Source organism: Pogona vitticeps, chromosome 5, assembly GCF_051106095.1.
Source record: "Pogona vitticeps strain Pit_001003342236 chromosome 5, PviZW2.1, whole genome shotgun sequence".
In the NCBI taxonomy this organism is placed as follows: Eukaryota; Metazoa; Chordata; class Lepidosauria; order Squamata; family Agamidae; genus Pogona; species Pogona vitticeps.
In genome coordinates this window covers 166,092,665-166,116,048 of record NC_135787.1, presented here as the reverse complement: position 1 = coordinate 166,116,048, position 23,384 = coordinate 166,092,665, and the positions used below count along the sequence as shown (strand labels likewise).

The following is a 23,384-nucleotide window of genomic DNA, read 5'->3' as shown; positions in this document are numbered from 1 at the left end:
GATGGTGGTGAGAGAAATGAAGATGGAATAATAAGATTGGAGAACAGCATAGAAGGAAGAAGAATCAGAAGGTAAAGGAAAGGAGAAAGGAAAACAGATTCAGGAATCTGTAAGGAAGCATAATGGAATACCTCGCCACTACTTTAACATAAGCTGGCCTGAATGTAAATACTACGTCCACCCAATCAATGTGTCTGTTCTCTGATATTTTTTACATACTGTATGCTATGGGGTTTGCATGCATATTGGAATTACTATTCAGCAGCTGGTTCAATAACTCTACTCTAGTTAATACTATAGCTACTGGATTTAGACAAATGTGTTCCCCTTCCTTAAGTATGCATATGTATTCATTTTGCCTTTGATTTATATCCTACCTTTGAACCAAAGAACAACATTCAAGATCACTAACAATCATAAGAGCCAATAAAACAAATACAATTAAAACAGAAAACAGATTAACATGATGAAAAACACAATAATAAAAGATCTAGCCCAAACCCACTCAGTTAGACCCCCTTCGACAGCAAACCAACTTACAGGACAAAACTCCATATGAATCGAAAGGTCCTTACTTGCTGGTAAAAGGACTAGAGAAAGGGAGACAGTCTAGCCTTTTTAGAAGAGAGCTAGCCTCCAGGCCTTTGGTTTGGTAAGGCCCAGTAAAAAGTCTTCCTTATAAGGACCAAATGTCCCTCTCAGAATTGCAAGATGCACAGATGGGCCATTTTCAAAGATCTCCAAGACCAGGCTTGGGCAGGAGAACACAGTTTTTCAGATAGCAGGTTGTACAGGACTTCATAGCTCACAACTACCACTTCCATCCATGCCCCCACAAAAGCCCCAGAATAGTCTGACCACAACATTCTGGACCAGTTAAATATTCTGACTTTTGAAAAACAGCTTCCCCTAGAGCATGCTACAATAGTCCAAGCCATAACTAACATATGCATCATCGTAGCTAGACTTGGCATTTCAAGTCAGCTTCAAAGACAAGAAGCTCTACCCTAGTAAAAACAAAACAGAACATGAAAGAAAGACATTGAGATTTATTACTCAGTATTTATTGTCAAGCTACTGGGATAGATGTAGCTAACATTGTATCCCCCAAATTGAACTCATCTGCTCTTTAGTCCCATTTATACAAATTCACGAACACTAATAGATCTTTGTGAAAATCAAATTGCAAAACTTTTAACTTTTGGGATGGATGGCATTCATGAGGCCAAAAAGAGCACGATGGAGTAGATTAGAAGCCCAGACTTTTGTACATCCTTTATTCTTCTTAAATTCTAGGAAATTTCAGGCTGCAGTTCAGCAAAATTCCATTTTTCTTCATAGGCAGATTGATGTTTCAGCCCATCTATCAATCTCAAATTGATTATTAATATTGTATAGGGATATGTATCCTTTTCCGTAACTGAGGCAAACATGATAGAGATACCGCAATAGAGTATGAATTTGGAAAACTAGATCTGAGAACTCCACTCTTTTAACAATAAATGCATAAAATACAGCCCAAAGCATTCATAATAAAAGGAATTCCAAAAAAAATGTTGGGCTACCTTAGATTTCTCAACTTGAATTAATCCTTTCAGATACAGACCCTTGCCCTGACATTGTTTTTCTGCCAACTGACCATTCCTTTATTAGACAGATTGCTAGTCAATAAGCTCAGAAATATTTACTGGTTGGTTGAGGCTTCCTCAAAAGCAGTAAGTAATGGTTAATAACATAGCTGAGAATTTCTATTTCTTAAGGAAATAAGCATCACAGTCTCAAGAAAGTGATCACACTCCAGTTGAAGAACGCTAACACATGTAAGGAAACAAAGGATACACACATCTTTATATGTTGAAAGAGTCAAAACAGATTTCAAGACATTCTTATGCAAGAGGCAAGGGACAAAATGGCATCTCACCACTCAACCTTTCCACACATTAGTGAACTCAACCATTGTGCCATACTGCACTTCCACTGATGCTCTACTTGTATATTGGTAAATAAAGCAAACTCTAACCCTACACTCCAAACTAATATAAGACTCTCCAGCATTCTTTCATCTAAAGGAAGCCATGCCCACATTGTACTACCATCATAGGTTTTCTTCATTGAGTTATAACCCTACCATGTTGCCCCCAACCTTCTACTACCTTTTTCTTATTCTCTAGAATATCATTTAAAGAAAGAAAAAAACAAAATAGCAGAAGAATGGCAGGTGTTGATAAGACAATGAGTGACTGGTGCACAGGTGAGAGGAGTTAGGAAAAGGATAACAGAGCTGAGAGAAGATGTATCACATGTTGAGGATTTGACTCCTTTCTCCAATGCTTATTGTGTATTTATGGTTTGAGAGAAAAGTAGAAATCAGAGGAAACAAGCTGACATGTTTTCTACCAAGGTTATGAAAATGAGTACATTTTCAGCTGAAATTGAGTAGAGAGGGTTGATTTGATTTGCTCTGCTTGTGAAACTGACTACATTTGAGATCTGGAATTCTCAGGTGAAAGTCCTCTGTTGTCCCTTTTGCCACCACACACCCAGAAATGGTATCATCATGATGTTGGGGAGCACCTACTCCAACATGTCAGGGAAAGCATGCATGTGTGGAGTGGGGAATAGGGAAGGCACAAGACGTGCATGGCAGTATCACACCCACCACATGGATACAACAGAATGTGTGGCAGCCTCCGTCCCCTATAAAAGCATTGTATCCCTGACGCAAGGATGGTTGATTGTAACTGTAATTTAGCAGCATTACCTACTCACTGTCTGGAATCACTCCAAAAGAGCCTCATTAGGACCTTGCCCTTCTAAATAGACATTAGAGGAGCTCTATTGTGTTTGTTTGGAGGTGCCAAGAGGCTATTCTAGGCCACTGGGTACCCAAAGGAATCTTGTGTACATTTTTGTTTAGCTGCAATATAACTGCAGAAGGAGTGTTAATATTGTTAAAAGGAACCCTTTGCAGAAGTAGTTACTGAAGGAGAGGAGAATTTTAGTGTTGTACGTCCTTGCCCAAGGAGATTGGAATAGTCACTGAGGAAACTGGGAAACAATAGGAAAAGGATAACAGAGCTGAGAGAACAAAAACACAGACCTGAAATATAGCGCAAGGAGAAGCCAGGGAGGTAAGAACAAGGTTTGTGTCTCGGATGCAAAGTGGGAAAGGAAACCAGTGAAGAAAATTGAAAAGATGTGCTCAGGCAATGACACATGCAAGCATGCTCAGCCTTCTAATCTTTTCTAAGCTCTCGCTTGTGATTTTCAAAGCTGGCTAACTAACCACTCAGTGTCCATTCATCTCAATAGGAAATGTGTGTCTAACACCCTCTGCAAGCCTGAAGAATCCCAGCCCACAGCTACAGCTTTCACACACTGATTGACACACAGCTGTGTATTTCTTCAGCCACTTTTAGTGAGCCCTACTCCACTGTCTTCTAACAAGCATACAATTCTGCATTAGCTTCCTGTATCTCTGATGTTTCAAAGGCAGATGTCTTTCTCCCATACTAGAGATTTCATCAACCATAATATCATCCTCATCTACTGGGTTCTAAAGAATGCTCATGTGTCAAGGAGCTGGAAAAATTCTCTCTCTCTTTTTCACGCTTAAGTCTGAGATAGTGGGCTCACATGAAAACATAGCAGTTAGTCTTTAAGGTGTCACACCTTTTTTTTTTGGTCTTCCTTATTTTTTATTTTTCTTTTGTTTCTGCCAGATAGATAGATAGATAGATAGATAGATAGATAGATGGATAGATAGATAGATAGATAGATAGATAGATAGATAGATAGATAGATAGATAGATAGATAGATAGATAGATAGATAGATAGATAGATAGATAGATAGATAGATAGATAGATAGATAGATAGATAGATAGATAGATAGATCAAGTTGTGTCTGACTTACAGCAAATTTTTCCAGGATTTTCTAGGTAGAGAATACACAGAAGTGGTTTACCATTCCCTTATTCTGGGGGACCCTAGATTTCTCAGAATCTTTCCTGCTGACTGGGGGATTTCAAAGAGTTATACTCCAGAAAAGAAACTTTTCTGAATTCTTACTGAATCTGCCTTTGATCCTTATTCCTGTACTTCCCATCTAAGTGCAGTAGTTCTTAGATCTTCAGATCTCTGTAACACTGCCCTTTCCCACCAAGAACAAGCTACAATCCCCATCCATAGTAAATATTCTTAGACTACCAAACACTCAAAATGTTTGCATTGTTCTCAAAAGAACTTACATAACAGAATCACAGTCTGGCCTTGAATCCAGTGAAAGCACATACTGGAACACCAAAGAATTCAAATATTTAACACATTCTGCATGTTATTTCTTTGAGACCAATAGTTATTGCTCCAGCACTGGTGCACCTTTTACAATTGCTCTCTGATGCAATAAGTATTAATCACCAAAGTGAGAAATTCTAAGTCAAAGTTTTTCCTCCTAATAAAATCTGAATTTTGTCTTGTTTTTTTCAGTTCAGAAATGACATTACTACATCTTTCCTCAAATATGGCTAGAAACCTACTCTGTAGGAAAAGAGAACCTTAGGAACACACACCATATTTAAAAATCTCATGTTAGTTTTAACTCTAGCTCACCTTGGTATCCTGAGTTTAAAAATATCTGTGGCTATGTGAACTTTCTTTTTTGAAGAGTAGACAAAGGTCAGCTTAGCCTTGCCTTCAGACCTTTAATCCTACGACTCTGAGGAGTAAAATTTAACACAAAGAAAAAAAAACCTAAGCTGAAATGGCAGGAATGTATTGGTTTTTCATTGCCGTGTTGACATAAGATCAGATTTGTATCAGAGGAGAAGCAGGAAAGCAGAAAAATCCCATCAAAGATACAGCTGTGTACCTGCTGGGGAAGTGGCAGAGATGAGTGAGCCCAGCAGGAACTGCAGCAGTGAGCAAAGTTGTCAATCTATCCAAGGATCTATCTCTGCGTGTTCATATGAGTGTGCGTAAAGATAGCTATAGGTACAATATTTCCAGCTGCTTTAGTCTACGTTTACTTCTTTGGTTTAATACACAGTAGCTTGGTTTACTGCCATTTAACTGAACCACACTAAAAGTGCAAGTGTAGTCAATCTATATCCATCTTAACCTGCTACATAGCACCAATCACTGGAGAGAGGAACAGGGATCCACTAAAGAATCAAATGTCAACAATGACTGGAGTGAACTCTTTGACAAAGAGACTGAAGAAGGAAACTTTGCCTCTCCAGGACAGATCCTCTGGAGATCTCTCACAAGCTCCAGCCACCATGGCCAGCACTAAGGGGAGCTCAAAAAACACTGAACAAGCCAAAGCTGCTGCAATGTTCTTATATCCCATGGCTGGTTAACCTGTGGCACACGAAGTGAAAAATCTCTGCCCCCCCTCTCCGTGTGTGTGTGTGTGTGTGTGTGTGTGTGTGTGTGTGTGTGTGAGAGAGAGAGAGAGAGAGACAGAGAGAGAGACAGAGAGAGAGAGAGAGAGAGAGAGAGAGAGACTATGCTAGTAGAAGTAAGGGAACCGGCTATAGCCAACCAATTTCCCTGCTGCTCGTAACTCTTAACTTCTGGACTAGACTCATACAGGTGGCCCCTCTGCCATATCTGAATAGCAGCTCTAATTAAAAATTGCTTGAGAAAAGAACTGACTTGCCCACTATGCTTTCCTAGCATTTCCTAGTGTTTGACTTACCATGAACTGCTTGTAAAGTATCTCAAATTTGCCAACTGGGCATAAATTTATACAGGTATATCTTGCTAGGTATTTTCTCTAACTCTGTTCTGCCAGGACGACAAGTTACAACTGCATAAATATTGAACTCTGTGTGCAGTTCACATTTTTTTGTAAACCCAAAGGGTCAGACAAATGTGCAGCTCACATAGTGTGCCTCCCTGTCAGAGCCTTAAAAAAAGAGTGCCCTATGTCAGGCCTTTAGAAAAATATCCAAAATCTATACCACAGCAATAACTTATTTAAATAAAAGGATGAACTGAAAGGTCACAAAATAGTGGAAAAGCTGGAGGTTATAGTCAGCTGGCCTCCTAAGGTATCATCAGTGCCTGGGAGTTAATCTTCTTGAAAATACTGTTCCTAACCACTGAACCTACTGTTCCAGCATAAGACTGTCTCTTGTAGGGCTAATCCTTCTTTAACCTCTTCTGTCTTCCTGAATTTACAATCTCATTCTCAAACTATTAGTGGTTTAGACCTAATCTCTTGTTTATTATCAAAACCTACAGGAGACATCAGTCTTGGTGGGTGGGGGGGTTGGAGGCAGTTTTCCAGATCCTGCATTCCAAGGAAACCTAGATATAACATGGTCTACTTAGTTGTTCTTGATATTTTTTTTAACATGTTTTAAGCTTTATAGCCATCACGACTGCTTTTTTTTAATTTTGGAAAAAGAGAAATACATCAGATTGTTATATGCTTACCATGTTTCCCAGATACATGGGGTACCCAGCGCTGCAACGGAGTTGTCACCCTTAAGAGAGAGAAAGCACTGCAAATATTCACACATGCTCTCCAGTTTCCCACATTCTAGAACTTTAGCTTCATTCACAGAAATTATAGGTCTATGAACAGGCTAGAAATTCTTTTCATCAAAAAACTTCAACTGCTAGCCTGAACTACCTGATCCTCATAAGGTACAGAGCCCAAAGAGGTGTGCAAGTTTAAAATGGCTGAAACCTGTAGTGTTGCTGATAGCTCCTAGGATTTCAGTAGATGAGACAAATGGGCCATTCATGCTATTTTTTGTCTTGATTCCACAGCCAATTAGTTGTTGTTTTAAGAAGTCTGCTAGAGAAGTGTGATTTGGCTAGACTCAGGGAAAGAGAGACCCCACTCCATGAACTGACCATTGTTCTCTAGCATTCTACAACATCATGCTCTTCTTCATTGCTTGAAACCCACAGCTCATCTCCCCAGATGTGAAATCTTGAACAAGGCACAGTATTCAGGATGGTGGGGCCCTAGCTTGGGAAACATACATTTGGATTACAACTACTCCCAAAATCTCAGTCAGAATAGCCAGAATTCCGGTCTCACACATCTTGGGAAAGCTGTCATATGGAAACTCAGAAAGGATCCTCAGTATAATCTGACCTTTTCAGACAAGGCAAATGAAGGATTCAGCCAAGGCTGACCTACCCTTATCCATGCAGCAGATGTAGGTCACTGTGGGATTAATGTAGGTAGTGCTGTCCATGTGACTGGCTTCCAGTTACCAGCTCATGAACAATATATACCTTACTTTTATCAGGATGCAGAGAAGATAACAAGGGGGGGGGGGACATGCTAAGGTGCACCTCTCTTCAACATACCTTCAATAAGTAAGCAGTGCATAAACATATCAAGCATGCAGGGTCAGTTTTCAAGGTCAGTTACATATAATATGAATCTGGCAACATTCATGTTGCCAACAGCAGTACAAGAGGAGGAGGAGGAAAGGGACCTTATGGATCAATGTGTCCAGCCCCTGAAACCACTGAGCTATCTCCCAATCCAGATACCGAAACCACTGAGCTATCCTGCAGGTGTTTCTTATATAATTCTCCCGAACAATTGTTTCAAGCAAACCACACTATATTTCTCCCACTTTCTTTCATCCATTCATCTTAAAAGTGGCCACTTACATTTCCTCTCCCCCAAGAAGAGGAAATGCATCACCAGTAAAACAGCAAAAGACATAGAGATGCCCATTTAAATGGACGTATAAAGCATTTCTCCATGGAGTAAAGGACTGTGGCAGAAGGACCTATGCATGACTACTCATTCTGCTATCCACATGCCCACAATGGATGGGCAACTTCAAAACCCCTAAGAGTTTGTCTTTCTTAATATAATTCATGACCTTTATGACCGCCTTTTGAGGTTGTCTCCAGTCTGAAAGGATATCCAGTCTAAGTCTCATTTAAAGATCAGAAGAATCATGAGAGGAGAATGAGGGACACTGAAGTGGCCCATCCACAGTGAGCACCTGCAGGGCAGCAAACTTCGCAAACACTCAAGCTCTCTCTGATCACCATCTTTCCAACTCTAGTAAGATGTGCTGTGATTCTGTTCCAGTTCCATTTCAAAAAAAATCCATTCTGATTTTGCATCTGGACACCTAAATTGGCATATGTGATTTTATGCAAATCATCATCTGCTTTTGTGCTCCTTTTCAGCGGCCACTCAAAGAGCCACCCAAGTTTCCTTGGGCAGCATTCCTATACTAAACTGAAAAGAGATCCCAGAGCAGAAGAGTATTCTGCACAGGTAGCGAAAGATTGCTGGAGGATGTCTACAGCTGCAGACATTACATTTCTCTCAGCCTCATCTCATTAAGCCACACAATAGTCTTTCTTGCAGATCCTCTTTCTGCCCTTCTATTTCATGACTAAGCTTCAACCATAGTCTCACTGGGTCCTTCTTGCAACCTACACCTGCACTAATTTCACAAATCAATACCTTTTTCTGTCATACCTCCTCTTTCTCCATACCTCCCGTACATACTCTTAGAGGTCCCTCTCTCAAGCTCCTGCTGATATTCTCTTCAGTTCTGTTACATCTTGTTTTTTGAGAATTATATACCACTAAATATAGTCTGAAAAAAACTCTTCTTCATCTCCTCCCTACTTGGTATTTACACTTTTCAAAGACTTGTAGGCCATTATCATGTCATCATTTAGCCAAGCTATACATATTTGGCTCTTTTAACCTTCCCTCATAAATCAATCTCCCCAGCCCCTTAATCATTCCTGTTGCTCTTCTCTGAATTCCTTCTAATTTGTCAACATCTCTGTGCTAGCAGAGCGCCCAAAGTTGAGTGCAATTTCTAAACTGTGCCTCACCAGAGCAGTATAGAGAGGAACTGTTACCTCCAGGCATCAGACAGAGTGTCTCTGGATATTGTCATACAGAGATACCTCATTACATACATTTGACACTGGGGAATAGAACTTAAGAGCTGTTGCTTCTTCTTTTTTCTTCCTCGCCATAAGAAATTATGCTGATATATCATATCATACCACCTTCAATTCTCCTAAATATTACTACCTGATTCCAACCTCCCTTGCTGCTTAACCTTCTTGTTGTATATCACTCCAAATCCCTTACCTTAAATTTGATATTTGTATATATACTAGTCTGCTTTATATGTGACCAAGGCAGATGCAAAACAAACATGTGGCTGCCACATGTCCTAGAAAACCTAGAAGATATACCATTTTGGAGGTACTTCCCCCCCCCCTTGAATATGGAAGTTTTTTGTCAACTGCATGCCCACCAGCTGAACTGGACTACAAACGTCCACATTCATTGCCAGCACTGTGGTTAGGGATGATGGGAAATGTAGTCCAACAAAGCTGGAAATCACTAGTTTGGAGAAAGCTGGATAGCTACAGGGACCTCTTCCTTTGTTTTCTCTCAGAGTCATCTCAACAAGTCACAGAATGTTCTTTCTGACAGATCCTCTTTCTGGCTTTTTATTTTATAGACCTGCCAAAATGACCAGGTCATATCACAGCAGTTACCACAAAGCATGATAATATCTGCAGGACTAACAGGTCCTCTTTTTTCCCCTTCCTTTAAATTCCTTTTTGCAAAATTTGACAATGGCTAATTAAGATGAATGTTAGATGGGTTGTTTCTGATGTATAATTTATAACTAATTTTATAATATAATGTATTCGCAAAGGCTTTCACGGGCGGGATCTAATGGTTGTTGTGGGTTTTTTTGGGCTTCTTGGCCGTGTTCTGAAGGTGGTTTTTCCTAACGTTTCGCCAGTCTCTGTGGCCGGCATCTTCAGAGGACAGCAAACTGTGCTGTCCTCTGAGCACAGTTTGCTGTCCTCTGAAGATGCCGGCCACAGAGACTGGTGAAACATTAGGAAAAATCACCTTCAGAACGCAGCCAAGAAGCCCGAAAAACCCACAACAACCATTATAGTATAATGTTGTGCTGTGCTCTCCAATTTGTATTAACACTGTTTTTGAATGTGGCATGTCATCTTCTATATAGGCTTCTTATATTAAGTCTTCAAACAGTCATAAGAAATAGGACAAACGTACTATTTGTCCAGTGGTTGGACTGGCCCTGGAAAACAAAAATATCTTTATAATTTATGACTCAGACTGCAAATTTCACAACAATGTTCCACAAGGAACTTTATTCCATGAAAACGTATCACCTGTCTGCCATCTTAATTAACACATTTGCCCATTCTGGCTAGTTAGAAGAAGCATGAAATAAGTCCCAGTATACGATGGTTTTGTCCATGTAACAATAGATATTCTATGGTTTCTTTTGTTGAAAATTTCCCCAATAACCATGGCTTAGGACTTCAACACTTATCAGGATATCTCTCTTAAAAATCAGCTACCCATCCCACCCGCTCTTCACAGTCCAGGATGCTGAAAATGGTAATACCAATAGAGGCCAAAAGAGTGAACATTAGGAATCAGGCTTTTTTATTGTGGCCCCATACCTCTGGAATAAACTTCCAGCAGAGATTCAGCAGGCATTTTCCCTCTCAGTTTTTAAGACGTTAGATAAAACCAGACTGTTTAAAGCTGCTTTTTATTAGTGCTCTTACCTGTGATGTCTAATGTCATTTTAAATTGTTTTTATCTAAAGATACGTTAGCTATTTCTGTGGTTCAATTGACTGAATGATTGTATTGTTTGTTGATATACTGTACATGCATACATACATAAAAAGACTGACCTAACACATATTGCTGCCTGAGGTAAAGTAGAAAATTGCAATATCTCACTTGTCCTTAATATGAAAAGGGAGAAAAACTTGAGGCAAAAAACTCCTATAAGCACTTTCCCCATCTTTGACAGTAAAAACTACAATAACAACTCTGTAACTATTGTACATAGCTACTATAGTATGTTTAGTCCTGATGTCCCAAATAGCTGCTTCACCCTCCCTAAGAGAAAGGTGGATTTGCTGGTCAGACCCTAATTTACTCTGTAAATTATCACAAATACTATTCATGCTGTATACCAAAAAAATATAGTTTAACTAATAGCTGCCATCATTAATGAGATTGGGCACCACTGATTCTTCCTCTCCTAGCTCCTTCGTGAAACACCAAAAGCCTAGCATAATTTGCCGAAGAAGAGGCAGAAAGAGATCCCACATACTGTATGCACAGAAAGATGCAAATAAATTTACATGTCTTATGACCTCATTGCTGGGCGGTTATATTAAGAAAGAAAGGAACCCAGCTTGTATTAATGCTGAGAAATGCCGTCATTTTTTTTCCACAGAGGTTCCCCTCTGCAGAGATACTGTTAGAATGAGAACAGTAGTAAGCATATGATCCAGAATGGATCACAAAATGTAGCTCACATAGGCAATGTTTTTCTTTATTGACATGCCAGCCTGGATATTTACCCTGTTGCTCCTCCACCAGCAGCTCGTCCTCTGTCACCACTGTCTGGGAGATGGAGGGCTTAAAACTCCTTTGGCCATATTCTCCCATATGCCTCATAAAGCATCAGAACCTGCAATACACCACTGTGCCGTGGCAAACTGGAAACAGCGACAGAATTCGAAGATCTGATGTCTCTTGCTGGAGACTGTGGCTGTAATTAGCCACCTGCCAAGTGATCAGATGCTTAGGTGAGTCCCTCTCTTTTTTGTAATGTAAATGCTCTGTTGCAGCAGCTGAGGATATGGGGATGAAAGCAAAGTACAAAACCAATCCTGCCAAAGCAAAATAAAACATTTTTTGTTGTTGTTATAAAATATATAATATCAGGCCTCCTCCTGAACTGAAATGCCCATGAACGAAATGTTTTGCAGTGCTTTCGAAAGCTGCTCAAGCAAAGAACTCATTCTCCATCAATACCTTTTTTTTTTTTAGCAACCATCATATGCCTCCTACTAGTAGGGCTGGTCCTTATAGTCCTTCAACCTTGCCAGCTACAATGGTGACAGGCATGTCACCATATAATTCTGCCCAAAAGCTTTATATATAAGTTGAACAAGGAAAAAGGTCAGGAAGCCATAAAAAAGGTCACAAGGAAGCAATGAGCAGCAGTCTGTCAACATCCTTTGGGACCTCCAGGTCAGGAAAGCAGTGAAAGTACTGCTCCACAAATTCTGACAAGAAGCTACAGTTGTATCACCTACACTTTGTGGTCAATTATATTAGCTTCACCACAACCACCACTGAAAAGCCATGAATATCCTGTACAAAAATAGCAGGTGAAAATTCTAAACCTAGATATCATTGTGATTCTCTCTGTTGTTTACCATAACAAGGGACTATCCATGAAATATTTTAAACTGGGGGAAAACAGATGTTTGGTTTTGCCTGCATAAAAGCAGCTCCATTGTTCAACATGATGCTTGAGATAATTTTATGGCTGGAATTGCTGTTGGCCATAACGCCTCCCAATTACTTGGTGAATATTAATATGCTGGAAACTGAAAATAAAGCAGACATAAAAATCTCCATTTTTAAACTAGGGATCCCACAACTCTCTACCCACCATGGCCAGCCGCTATCTTGGCTGGAGGGTTCTGGTACTTTAAATAGGGAAACTCACTGGGAGACCAGAACTGGTGAAACAACTCCTTAAATATCTCACTTACCTTGAAAGCCTGATTAGAGTTGCTATAAGTCAGTTCCAACTTGACGGCACAGAACACATACAGTATAAAGTAGATCCAGTGAGCAGTGGTAATCACAGATGACTGATTAATACATCTTCTAGCAGTTTTTTCTCTTTTATTAAAATAGAAAAATGCTCACTGCCCAGTATGTCTCCCAGTGCCCACAGACAAGTGATAATGGGCTTTTCACAATCTCAGGTTAAATCATTGCCATCTCCCAGGTAAGACCCTGGAGAAATTAGAGGGTTAGATGGGCTAATGGCCTGACTCATTATAAGGAGACAGAAACTCAACAGCCCCCTTTCCTTCAGTAGTAGCTATCTGTGACTCATGATATCTGGAAACACTGCAAATGTTACAGTGCCCTGACATCAGCAACAGAAAATCCACTTATGAATGTTCTCTACGAAAATAGTCAAGGTTCCCCTCATCTGCATGGAGCCTGCTGCAAAAATGTTACAGCATCTTTGGACAAGGAAGATGCCTGGGAAGGAGATTATTATTATTCCCCGTTTCAGAGATGTGGCTGGCATCCTGACACCAAATAGCTTGTCCTGCTTTGCTTGCATGAAGATTGCATACAAAAGAACTCGGAATTCATAACAGGTTTCCTGCAGCTCTGGCTTAAAGTTATTTAAACATTTTATATATTTTTTAAAGAATCAACCAATTTTTAAAGTTAACAAACAAAATCAAATAAAGCTCCCACATTATTAGTTGTGCAGAATAACTCCCTATTTTCCAGGACACAAGCATTAATGTTGCACACCGGCTTCCAGATTCCCTGGAAAGCTTGACAGAAAAGAAATGTCTTACAATTGCCCTGAGGCTAAGCAAAGAGGTCTTTCTCTGGGAAGCTTTTGACCAGTGGCTCACCATATTTTGGCTGGATTTGATAGCCAAAACTAGAGTAAATGTGTCCCATTGGACAGAAGGAAGACTGGGATCTGTTGGTACCACTCAGGGGTGATTTGAAGACAAGCGTGCATCATTATTGTTGTTGACATGGATATCAGCAAGGATCTTCGGCTTCCAAGTGTATTAACAGTGGGGGGAAATATTATGTTGCTGAAACAAAGAAAACTGGCAGTGAAGGGACTGACCCAGAGTGGATTTTGTATGGAAGGATTATGTAGTTAATACTCAAAACAAATTCCTGGGCTCAGAAATCTTTCTCTGTCTCTCTCCCTCCCTCCCTCCCTCCCTCTCTCTCTCTCTCTCTCTCTCTCTCTGTGTGTGTGTGTGTGTGTGTGTTTATGAAGTCTGCACCCTATTGAACCTGATGAGGATGTAACAAATACTTGCAAAATGCCTCGTCCTTGATCAAAGAAAAAAGGTGCTGGTCTTTTTGTTCTCATGTAGAAACAAAAACCTTGCAGCAGCTGGCCATTTTTCATGACAAAATGCCGAGATCTCGTGAAAAATGGCCAAGATTTTTGTATTCTACAGGAGAACAAAAAAGACCCGTCAATGGCAAGCAGCATTAGCAAAACATGTGCCAAATTGAGAAAAAGTGAGAAATATGCAACAACTCTTATAATAATCTCACCGTCCAGGAAAAATTTTTGAGAGTCCTCTCTCATCTTTGAGAACAAAGTAAGTGAGAGTTTAAATCCTCAGAACCTGCAGCCTGACAGAGGAGGAACGTTGACAGGTGAGAAGCTGCAGGTGGTGTGTGTGTCTGTGTTTTAACAACCCCTCCTCTCTGGTGCCCAGATTACATGGATAGAAGCTGGGGAGTGAGCTTAGTCTTTCTACCTTTCCTACAAGTCCTCATAAGTCCCTTTCTACCTTTCCTAAAAGTCCCTTTTTAGAAGCCTACAGGAGAGGATGTTTGTACTACACTGGGTAGAGGGACAGAAGAAAGAGCCTATAGATTTCATGAAAGGTCTGCTGCTTTTGGCACCTAATTTGAACACAGCTCACTCCTAACCTTTGGTGCCTACATAACTTTTAAGACACAGCCTGGCACTCGGTCTATATTGTTGGCAATATTTTTGCAAACATTCTCTGTGACAGAGGATGCAAAAAACAATAATTATGTGCTGGCCAAAATTAAAAATCCCTTGGTCCCCATAGAGGCTTGGCAAGTAAGTCTATGGGCCAGCCCCTCTGTATTGCAGTGACTCAGGGCCACCACCAAGAGGAACCTACATTCCCTGACTCTTCTGCTTTCCTTTGCTAAGAAAGCCTTGAACTGGGCAGCCTCTCCTTTACACTGTAATAAGGAAGGCAGTTCATATTAACTAGATGACCATCCTTCATCTCAGATGCTCAGGCTGGCAAACTCATTATTTATGCTATGCCGTTGACAGACAAATTGCAGCCTCCTAGCACAGCCATCTCTGCCTCTAGTAATGTGGAAGCTGAAGAGACAGACGCCCCAATACCACTCAAGGTCTAATGAGGCAGCCATGTGGATCCGCAGACAGGATTCTGTTGAGATCTGGGAGCCGGCACACTGCGGCAAGGATAGGGTTGAGAGAATTTGCAGTGCTGAACTAAATCAAGCACATGCTGGTTGGACCCTCACAATGATCACAGCCCAGCCCATATGCCCTTGGAAATCAGCACACCTTCCTTCATATAGAATAAATTTGGAAAAATTACTTGTTTGGACTTCAATGCTTACAGTCTCTCAACCAGGATGGCTATGGCCACGGATTTACCAAAACAGTGAATCGATTCCATGGCAACTGCAGGGTTTGGCAAAGTTACTCTTTTTAGACTCTACAGTCAAGCATTATAATGTCACCGTGGAACCAGCTATAATAGCTGTGGGATTACTGAGAGGTGGGGGTTCAAAAAAAGTAATTTTTTCTGCAGCAGGACTGAGATGGCCATCGGAACAAGCATGCAGACAATCATCAACCATCATCTGCAAGACTATTGCCCTCTTTTTTTAGAAAAGAAACAATTTAATTAAAAATGTTCTCACCAGTTTAGGCTCTGTCAAGGAAAAAAAAAGACAGAAACACTCCTTGAAGCTTAACCTCCTACCTATTACAATCACCATTCAATTGCGGAGGATTTTTAACTTACAAACTGCCTAATGATGCTTACCTTGCTTAGCTTCTGAATATGCACCATAAACTGTAGCATTCCTCTACCATCGACTTAGGAGATAATGTGACTGAAAACTACTGACATGTCTGGGTTCATGCTAAGGAAACAGGTGTGACCCCCTCTTGTCCCTGGTCCACATACAAATTCAACACTGTCCATGGAAGACTGTCAAGTCAAATTCAGTCAGATTTATTTATCTGCCTCTTTGCTCTAATTGTCACATTTAAGTTGAGTTGGTAATAGATATAAATACAACAGTATTCTGTAAAATCAGTTGGGTATTAATTTCTGTATTTAATCCCTAGAAGATCAGAAAACAAAACAGTTCAGTGATGAGTGCAATAATATTTGACTCCCAAGAACAAATCATTATTGTTGCCCTGAGGATGATGAAACAAGCAATAGTACATTCTGGCCTCTACTGCCGGCCATGAAAGGGATACTGGGGGTTCCCCTCCTGTCTCTGAGGAAGAGCCTTGTGGCAAGAGGGAAACCAAGCCAGCCCTGTCCATTCCTCCTCTAGAGAAGGAGCTGCTACTGCAGCTCTTGTTTTCCTCATCCCTCCCCATCATTTTCCATTTTTGCATCATGTCTGTTGGCTTTTAATATTTATACAGCACTTTTGGAGGGTATAGCTATGTTTAGCATTTAGGTGCTTCATAAGTATTTAACAAGAACAGATGCTATGATGACTCCAATAAACATCAGTTGGAATTCATTTATTCCAAAATTTAAAAAATAAAATAAATCACCATCAATCCTTATATAACCCTTTGGGTTTTTTTCCTAGAAGTATCCAACCTCCAGTATTTTATGACATAGTGTAATATTTCAAGGCTAGTAATGTACTGAGATTTCACTAGTCGAGACAAGAAAGCCAAGACTTCCTGGCGGTATGATTCTGTTCTGGTCTAGTGGACAATAGCTCAACATCTTAAATGCGCTTAATCTTTACAATGACTCTTATATTGTTTTTCCAGCAGACTAAAGACAGCTAAACACTCTGAAAATTGTTACTCAAGAAGATACGTAGTCTTTTATCTCTTGCATGTCAACTTACAGTAAGATATGCCCACTTGATATATAGCATAAGATTTCTATATGGTTTCTGGCAGCATTCACACAGCTAAAGACTCATACGTTCTCACTGAAAATGGAGAATTGTAACTAAATTTGTTCATCATGAATTCTTTACTTTTTTTAATGTTATGGTGGATAAGCTTTCCTGAAAATCATTCTTGATCTTCACCCAGGGTCAGATCATAGCCTGGGAAATGTGTTGTTTCTTGGTCTTATAAAGTTTTTCCTTCAGGTATGCATATCCTTCAAAAACAACTGCCTGAGAATTCAGACATGAAAGAGAAGCAGGTGTGGTCCCCCTAATTACCAATTAGAAGAGAAAAGCAAGGAAATTTGCAAAATACAGATTGAGGAATGTTCCTGGTAAAAACAAATAGTATTTTACTTCTAAAGGGAGCACTGCCTCTAATGATACGCTCACTGTACATTTCGCTTTAGCCCCAAAGTGTTCAACACTCTTCCCAAGCGTGGCAGCTCAAGTGGTAGGGGCCGTGCTGTTATTTGCCATTAATCACCTCACACTTATGGTGATCCTATAAATTGGTGATCTATAGAAGGTCCTATCATTAACAGCCCCACGCATGTCTAGCAAACTAAAGGCCATGGCTTCCTTTATTGAATCTGTGCATCTCATGTTGAGTCTTTTTTTTTCCGGACGCACTGAACTCCAATTTCTATAGTGGCCATGGTGATGGAGAACAGTGGGAGGTGAACATGCCTTGGGTAGGATATAACTGCTCTAGGTCATGCTGCCAGCCCACACAGGGCAGATATAAGGCCCCCAAAAAGGTACAGCCACTGGTCTATGTCAAGGCCAGCTACTGGTTTATAATAATAATCTTGGAACTATACAGAGCTGGAGGGGCCCCTATGAACCATCGGGTCCAGCCCCTGTCAAGGAGGCACAGTAGGGAATCGAACTCCCAATTTCTGGCTCTGCAGCCAGATGCATAAACTTCTGAGCTATCCAGGTTTGCAGAAGCCCCCCAGCAAGGATCCCTTCATCACATACACATACTTTCCCTGAGCAAGTGTATGTGACAAACATCAACAGTCGTAGGCACCATCTGACAGAGACACCATTTTAATTTCTGGCTTGCCTTGATCTGGTAGCGGGCAATGAGGAAGACCTTTGTCTGAGTCTCTGGACAGCTTCCATCTGTCACTGGGTTAGATAAGAGGTTGGAAGAAATACAGTTCTGGACTCCACCCATTTTGTTCTGGAATCCTGTCAGTTGTAGTCCAAAAGAGTCTCTTTTTCAGGTTCTGGACAAGGTAGACATTCTTGTGCAAGGCATTTTTCTATGCTCAGATGCTTAACAGCTAGTTGACAGAAATCACACGCCAAGCCCTTAGCATAACTAACCTCATGAGGATACTATCTACTATGGAGATAATGAGTTACTCTGGGATCCCCAGAAGAGAAGACATTAGTGTAATGAACTGCAAATGTGATCACAGATTACTAGTTTTCATGGCCAATGGCTGACAATGATGGGGTTGTGGTCTAAACCATCTGAAGGGGTTTGGGTTGGGATACAGCTTCTTTAAAGAACACGGCTCTTGGGGTTGCCACCTTGCAATTTCTGTCAGTTAGCTGTCAAGAATCTAGAAAACTGCCTTGCATCAGGATATCCATATCTCGCAGAACTTAAAAGAATGAGTCTTGAACAACTCCCAGAATTCCATAACCAAAAAGTTGGGAGTCCAGAACAGTAACTTTCCCAGCTTCTTGCCTAACCCAGTATTTTTTTTGATTTGACAGGTAGCAGCTCTCCAGAGTCTCAGAACCTTGGATAGCTCCTATAAAGTTCACGCTAAAATCCAGAGCAGATCCGCTGCGTCCACAAAACTAGAACCATTAGCTTTTACATGGAAATGTCATGCCCCAAAGTGAGCAAGGTGCCATTCCTCGTTCATAATCCAAGGCCAAAACCGATATCATAGTAGAAGTAACAATATAACTCTGACACATTTTTTTATTCTTGTTGCTACTACTACCATCTGTTTTTAGTCTCCTCACTGTAGATGAGTGTTCCTTCCCCATTTATACAATGCAAGGACAAAGGTAATCATTAGCCCACATTTCATAGTAAAGGGATCAAAAGCTGAGAGACGACCATGTTTTCAGAGCCCCCTAACTACCCCATTGCAGAACTGTTGCTAGGATCCAGATCAGTGGTTTCCAACTATGGTTCCCCAGATTTGGAGTGGGGCAGGCTTTAACTCCCAGAAGGCTTAGTCAGCATGAGCAATGATGGGGAATTCTGGGAGCTGTAGCCCAACAATATGTAGGAAAAACAGACTGGGAACCACTAGTTTAGACCCATAGCCTGTACTCATTCCTGAAGTTGCTGACTGTTTACAAAAGACATTCTTATGCAGTTGGTTATGATGGATTTATTAGGCAGCAATGCTATACCCATTTAATTGGAATTAAATTCTATTAAATTCAGTAGGATTTACATTTAATGAGACATGCATAGGATTGCACTCTTCCTTTTGTGCTCTTCTCAAGGAAACTTTCCATTAAAAAAATTCCATTAAGGCTAATATTGTAAGCCTGCTTATGTGAAGGCAAGTCCAAGGGGGAGAAAGGGAAGGGTGAGTGAAGAAGACTTACTTTGAAAAGAAACCTGCTTAGACTTGAGGTGTATGCAGCACAAGTGGCAAGAGAGGAAAAGAGTTGCAGTTAATGCTCCACTTTTGGTAAAGATGAGCATCCATGTGTACATGCTAACAATCTCTGCAAAATTTTGTTAATGACTCCAAGGAAATCCATATATTTCCATACTTTCCAGAATTCAACACTGGCAAGCACCTAGACAAGTGGTTGCCGGTGTTTGTGATTAGAGAACTGTGTATACACACTGGTAAATCCCTAATTTTTGGATTTTTTGAAAATACATGCTCATGATTGTCAACATTTACCTGTCAAGGTTTACCATATTCAGGATAATATAAAGCTATCCTTCCTTCTACGGCACTGCTATGAAATGATGTTATTCTTAGTCAGACCCAAATGTCTTGTTATTCTTAATCAGATCTAAATTTCTTGTGTCATCAAGACTGAAATAACCACTCTGTTCAAATTGGCTAGACAACGGAAGAACACAGTCTAGGAGGTTCAGATACCACTGCATCAATACAACCCTACTATAAGACCCTTTCTTTTTGCATTTGAGGTTTTCAGTCCTCTGAAACAGAGTGCTCTTGTTTCTGATGCTGCTGCCCTTTGGGCAAATCAAGACTAGAAAGATAGCTGCAATCTGCTTTTTCTTCCTTACGCTAGTTCCTATCACATCTTGTTCACTAGCCCTATCTCCTGCTCTTTCATCACCTGGCTTTCCCACTGTATGCATTTGGGGAGGGGGCAGAGGAGGGAGATCATAGAGAGATGGAGGGAGGCTCTGCTTAAATAATGCATGCTCCATGCAAATAAGATGTGCTTGGGAAAAACGTTAGCAACACCACCGTCAAGCTGCACTTTTCCTGGACCCACCAGGAGGGGCTCTTCATTGGAGAATCCCCAGTGCTCATGCCATAATATGGTGCTATGGTGAAAGAATAATGCCCAGGGCAAACAGGGCACCACAATTACCGGCCATTCCTGTCATCTTCTAGTATATGTCATCTCAAGCTAATAAGGTAACCTACTGCAGATCTGCCTTCCACTTCTTGAGCTCCTGTTTTCAGACTTGCGTGATTACTATGCCTCATACATAGATAATGTGCATGTGTACTTGTGTGTGCACGAGTGATAAACAAGTGCACATGCCAGGTAGCCATTTCTCTGCTCAAATCCTACCTCCCCAACTTAACATCTATTGAACTGGAAGGACTGTGCTTTGTACCATGGTTTGATATGGATCAACTGAAGGATTTCCTGGATCATACTCCTATATACGTGATGGGGAAGCATTCATAACTCCAGGATAATGGAACACAAGCCCACTAGCATCTAGGCACATTCAAATGGATTTTGATATTACGCCTGCATCTGCACTTTTTGCAGGCAAATATCGGAAGCACACATGTGCAGGGAGACACATGGAGGTGTGCAAACAGCCACTGCCGAGCACGTCTGCTGCTATAGCGTTTGGATTTATGCCACTCTCTCTGGCTAGACTGAGGCTCTGTAATACTACCGAACAGCAGCAGCAGCAGCAGATCTACTCTGTACACCCTGAGGTGAGGGTGTGATGCAATTGTTCTCTTGAGCCTGTTCTTTGAGGCTCTCCTCTCCAAGCTGTGTGCTCCAAAGCAGGATGCTGTCCAAGTTTGAACTTACATCCTGTAGATACAATGCATAGTGTGTGTGTGTGTGTGTGTGTGTGTGTGTGTGTCTGTGTCTGTGTCTGTGTCTGTGTCTGTGTGTGTCTGTGTCTGTGTCTGTGTCTCTGTGTGTGTGTGTGTGTGTGTCTCTGTGTGTAGATATCTCTCCACCTGTTCCTGCTGAACATCCACACACACAATATATATAGATACATGGACAACCCACTCACAACTTGCATTCATGTGCAGTATACTACCTACACAAGGTCTGCTCCTGCACAAATGGACAGCTTTTACCATAGATGCACCCACCTTTGTCTCACATAGGCAAGAAGTATACACACAATCACACATTCTTCTACATCCAGGCAAGTCAATCTGCTGGAGCCATTTATAACAAAAAGCAGCAGGCATTCAGGTTGCCTTACACACACACACACACACACACACACACCGAAAGCTCCTGCACATGCCACCCTCAGGTCACTGCAAAGAGCCCCTGCCAAAGTTTGCTGTGATGGCATAGAAGCAAAGGGTGAAGGAGGATGCAGGGCTGCGATCCTCCTCCTCCTCCTCCTGTTGCCACCATCACTGCCGCCGCCACCACAGCTGCAAACGGGTGGGGGAGCCTGAAACCTACCCCTCCCGCCTGCCGCTACTGCTCTTGCAGAGATTGGGATAAGAAATCCAGCCCAATACAGCTGCACACAGCTGGCTTAAGATCTGTTCAGAATCTAAAGCTGGGAGATGGGGAGGGAGGGGGGACAGAGAACCAGCTTGCACCAACCCAGGCAAATGGATTTCTTCTCCTTCACATGTGGTCATTCCTCCTCTCTTTCTTTCTCTCTCTCTCTCTCTCTTTACGCCCCCAACCTCTGTTCTTCCATCACCTACCTCGTGCCCCCCAACCCTCATTCACCCTCCTATCAAATCGCCCATGCGCCTCGTTTTCCTCCTCCGCTTTGCGCCCCTGAGCTTCAAGGGATGGGGGAAAAGAACTGGGGAAAGGCAGCAGAAAAGAGCGGATGCCTTCCTCTTCCTCCCTACAGCTTTCACGAACGGCAGGCGTTCGGGGTGGGGTGGGGGGATGGAGAGGGGTTGGCGGCGAAAAAAAAGAGCCGGAGGTCTCCCGGACATCCAGCCGGCGCCGCCGTGGATGCCGCTGGTGGAGAAGGATGGGGCGGACGGCACCTACCTGCTTCTTCGCGAGAGAGGCTTCTCCCAAGTTCAGCTGGTGCATCCCAACGAGAGCGCGAGCCGGGAGGAAGAGGAAGAGGAGGAAGCAGCAGCAGCAGCCGAGGACCCCTCTTCATTCAAATTCCTTGCGATTGCTAAGGGGGAGGGCTGGAACGGAGAGAGAAAGAAGGAGGGAGAGGGAGGCTGCGTTTGTGTGTGCGTGTGCACGCGCGCGCGCGTGTGTGCTTGTGTGTGCAGCGCGCGCTCGGCGTGCCAGCGCCCCCTCCCTCCTCGGAAATGGGTCCCCGCCGGCGACCCTCTCCGCCGCCGCGCCCCCCCCCCCACGCCCCTATCAAGGCCTCGGCGGCAGCCTTACAGGGTGTGCGGTTCCACACACCCCACTCCTCGAGGCACCCGGGGAGGTGCAAGGCGAGATCTCGCACACGCACACCCGGGGAGGCCCGCAGAGCCGAGCAGAACAGGGTGGCGATGGTGGGGAGGCTGATGGAGCCAGCCAGCCAGAGCAGGGCAGAAAGAAGCGGAGGGAGAAGCCGGATTTGCTGCCGGTCGCTACCGCAGCTGCATCACTGGGGACGGGAAAATGGGCAGGCAGAGGGAGGAGGAGGAGGAGGGCAGCCGAGAGATGGAGGGCGAGCTCGGGCAAAGAGGCATTGGCCATTCCAACGCCGAGTGATTAATTACCGACCAGCCCCGGGCTAGTTGATTGGAGGGGGGGTGGGGAGCGCGGGAGGGCAGAAGGCTTTAGGACGAGGGCAAGCAGCCCCCAGGAGGAGAGGGTGGGGGGGACAGCACCTGCTCCCTGCCCCACTCTCTCCTGATGTGTGGGGGGGAGCTGGGGAAAAGCGCACCAGGCGATTCTCCCACTCAGTCACCCGGTCCAGAGCTCTCCACAATGTCAGAGTTCGGTAACGTTACCTCCTTTGGGAGTGGGGGGGGGAATGCAACTCCCAGAATCCCCCGTTAGAGTCCCAAAAAGGCAACGCGTCCAAACTCTGCGGGTCCTGGCAACCCGCCCCCCCCACTCCATACACGGAGAGTCAACAGCTGCTACAGATTTTTCTTTTTCCACACACACGGATACGCGCGCAACCGCTGGTCGTCGGCACACATCTGCCGGGCGAAGGACAGTCACCGTGAG

General features: G+C 42.5%; 1 protein-coding gene across 4 annotated transcripts in view; it reads right to left on the bottom strand.

Moving 5' to 3' along the window:
* The window catches only part of ELFN2 (extracellular leucine rich repeat and fibronectin type III domain containing 2), a 167,780-nt gene extending 144,948 nt beyond the window's left edge, over positions 1 to 22,832 (bottom strand). For 3 of the 4 annotated variants that reach the window (XM_073000083.2, XM_078376176.1, XM_073000082.2), the window contains exon 1: positions 22,245 to 22,546. The gene's annotated coding sequence lies outside the window, so the exon portion shown is untranslated. Of the gene's footprint in view, positions 1 to 22,244; positions 22,547 to 22,601 lie in introns of those variants that run through there. The other variant, XM_078376175.1, reaches the window with a different exon arrangement.
* Positions 22,833 to 23,384: the final 552 nt, after the last annotated feature.